Here is a 3,544-nt window from a genome sequence, read left to right as displayed (position 1 = left end):
GGCAAAGAGTTGGACAGGACTGAGCAACTGGACTGAACTGAACTGAAAGAGTCACTGGTTACATAATAACATAGTTTCAAAGGCCCTCTGGCTACATGTTAAACTAGTAAGAGATAAATTAACAGGTAGCTGTATACATAGAAGGAGAGGGTATTTAAAGTCACCAGCCAGCATAAAACTGTTGTAAAGCACAGGGAGCTCAGCTTGGTGCTCAGTGCTGACCTGGAGGGGTGGGATAGAGGGTGGGGTAGAATGGAGAGTGGGGTGAGAGGGAGGTTCACAAAAAGCAGGATATATGTAGACATATGGCTGAAGAGTTGACTCATTGGAGAAAACTCTGATGCTGGGAGGGATTGGGGGCAGGAGGAGAAGGGGACGACAGAGGATAAGATGGCTGGATGGCATCACCGACTTGATGGATGTGAGTCTGAGTGAATTCCAAGAGTTGGTGATAGACAGGGAGGCCTGGCGTGCTGCGATTCATGGGGTTGCAAAGAGTCGGACACGACTGAGCGACTGAACTGAACTGAACTTCATTTCATTCCAGTCCTCTCCAGTCTCTACAGTTTTCAATCCCTAAAATGCCTCCCTTGGGCAGCACAGGGTCTCACTCCTGCTACCTGAGCTTCTAAGTCCTTTTTCTTCTTCCTCACCACACCTAAATACAGGTGTTCTCAAGCTCTTATCTCAATCCTGTTCCTAAACCCATGTTCTCATTACTTCTCAAACCACTAGCAATGATCTCTAAGCTATCTTCCCTTTAAACCAGCCCACGTGCTTGCTGGCATAAACTCTCCAAAGGCCAGCTCACATTTTGTCACCTGCCCCACAGGAAAACCTTCAGTGGCATTCCACTGTCTGCCAAATACACATAAAATCGCTTAGCCTGGCATTTAAGAATCTTTAATTTGGTTCTTCCATCTTCCTTCTCATCTTCTTCATACAATTTAGTCTTCGTAGGTAGCAGCACAATTGGGTGTTAAAGTTGCCTGTGTGGTGATCAGACCCCTCGGTTGAATTTCAGTTCTACTTCTGTCTAGTCATATGACCCTAGGAAGTTTTTAAATCTCTTTATACCTCATCTGTAAAATGGGAATAAAGATAGTACCTAATAGAGCTAGGTAAGTTGTAAATATAAAGCACTTAGAAAAATGTCTGGCACATGATAAGGACTTTCCTAATCTTGTTTTTAATTCTTCTTTTAAAACTAATAAAGTATCAGCTGCCCATACACCAAGACGTTGCTAAAAAACTAACTTCATAACATCCTTGTAAATATACTACAGAACTCATGACGTTGTACAACAAAAGTAAAAAAAAAAAAAAAATTAAGCTTCCATTACTGTATGCTAGCTGTTATTTCTCTACATTCATTTCAACATTTCAAAGTATCTGTATTATAAAGCCTTACTCATCTGCTTATAAAATAAAAAGGCATTTAAGATAATAGTAAATCATTAGCAAAACTCAGACCATATTTCTGGCTATAGAAGCCATACTGTTTTATGCTTTTCATAATAAAACTGCTCCGAGCACTAGTAAAACCAAACAACCTAGATTTGTAATCAGCTGCTGCTGCTGCTGCTAAGTCACTTCAGTCGTGTCCGACTCTGTGCAACCCCAAATTTATGTCTTGAAGCAAGAAATGAAATCAAGAGCTTTACAGATAATCTGACTTGGAAAATAGTTTTCATATTACACTCTGATTTGGATCCATTACAATGCTGAGGATTCATATACTATGTTCGAGGCTCAGAAGCAAATGCTGGGGTCAATCAGCAACACCTAACACCTTCATCCTAATAAGGTAAGGATGAAGAGCTGAATATCTGTCAGCCCTAGACTGGGAATGGAGAAAGAAGAAGAAACAACGCAACAGAGGGCAATAAAACTAAATGCTTTGGGTATATAACTCACTTAATCCTCAAAACCACCCCTTAAGAAAGGCCACCCCTATCATAGAGATGAAGACACTAAAGCACAGAGAAGTTATAATGTGCCCACAGATGCTCAAGTGGTAAGTGGCAGTGCTGGAATTTGAACCCAGGTACACACCAGAATCTCTGCTCTTCACTGTTAGGCTATAAAGACTCAAAATAGTTCCATCTTCTTGATAGAAGGAGATATATAGGCAGACAGGAAAGGCAGTTCCACAAATCACCAAGAGATTACAGCCCAGCAATGGTGGTTTAGTTGCTAAGTCGTGTCTGACTCTTGATACCCCATGGACTGTAGCCTGCCAGGTTCCTCTGTCCACAGAATTCTCCTGACAAGAATACTGGAGTGGGTTGCCATTTCCTTTTCCAGGGGATCTTCCTGACTCAGTGATTGAACCCATGTCTCCTGCACTGCAGATGGATTCTTTACCACTGAGCCACAAGGGAAGCCCTTTAAAGCCCAGATTTCATTCAGTTAAGATGTTTCTGGGACTTTGCTGCTGGTCCAGTGGTTAAGAATCACCTGCCAGTGCAGGGGACACGGGTTCAATCCCTGTTCCCGGAAGACTCCACGTGTCTTAAGGCAATTAAGCCCATGAGGCACAACTACTTTGTGCTCGAGAGCCCATGCTCTAGAGAAGCCATTGTAATGAGAAACCTAGAGAGTAGCCCCTGCTCAGTGTAACTACAGAAAGCCCGAATGCAGCAACGAAGACCCAACGTAGCCAAACATAAATATTCTGGCAGGAAGAAACTAAAGACCCAGCCCTACCTCCAGCCTATGCTCAAGAGTTCTGCAAGCCCAGTGGCTTGGGACACGAGGAATAGGCTTTGAATCCACTCATAATTTTGGTGGGAACAATGAAGATCTCAAGAGATTCCCAAGGACTAAATCCCCAAACCACTGTAAATGCCCAAACTCCCCAGTACCTGTAAAGGACAATGTTGTCAGTCAATAAGTGTCCTTCACAAAATGATATGTAAACAAAGTGATGACAAATTTGCTAGATGAATAATAGTTCTCTGACAAATCTCAACGTATCAGAAAGATGATGGATTCATGGGTAAAACACAGAGCTAATTCCTAGTAGACATTTGAGCTCCAGAGCTTTCTCAGAATAAACTTATAAATTGGTGTATATTTGTACATGGGATTCTAGGAATGTAAGGAGAATATAACTACAAACTATATTAAAATACTTGAGTGAATATTATTAATTGTAGCATAAAGGCAGAGAGGGAACTAGAGTTCATTCTAACACAGCTGGTGAACAGCACTTGTGATGCATGTAATATTCTAGTTGTAACTTCAGTTTACTTACTCTTTCACTTTGATGTTGGTTTAGAACAGTCCCAAAGAAGGCCATTAAGATTGAGAATAAAAATAATAACTAAAGCTTTTATAGCTCAATCTTGGGATATGCTAGAGAACTGACTCATTTGAAAAGACCCTGATGCTGGGAAAGATTGGGAGGAGAAGGGGATGACAGGATAAGATGGTTGGATGGCATCACCAACTCAATGGACAGGAGTCTGAGTAAACTCGGGGAGGTGGTGATGGACAGGGAGGCCTGGAGTGCTACAGTCTGAGGAGAGGCAAAGGGTTG

At 41.9% G+C, this 3,544-nt stretch overlaps 1 protein-coding gene across 10 annotated transcripts in view; it reads right to left on the bottom strand.

Moving 5' to 3' along the window:
- The window catches only part of ST3GAL6 (ST3 beta-galactoside alpha-2,3-sialyltransferase 6), an 88,930-nt gene that overhangs the window by 59,257 nt on the left and 26,129 nt on the right, over positions 1-3,544 (bottom strand). The window lies entirely within an intron of this gene.

The sequence above is a fragment of the Bison bison genome, unplaced genomic scaffold (genome assembly GCF_000754665.1).
Source record: "Bison bison bison isolate TAMUID 2011002044 unplaced genomic scaffold, Bison_UMD1.0 scf7180017864168, whole genome shotgun sequence".
NCBI classification, from domain to species: Eukaryota; Metazoa; Chordata; class Mammalia; order Artiodactyla; family Bovidae; genus Bison; species Bison bison.
Note: the sequence above shows the minus strand (reverse complement) of the source record. Positions and strands in the feature narration are given on the sequence as shown.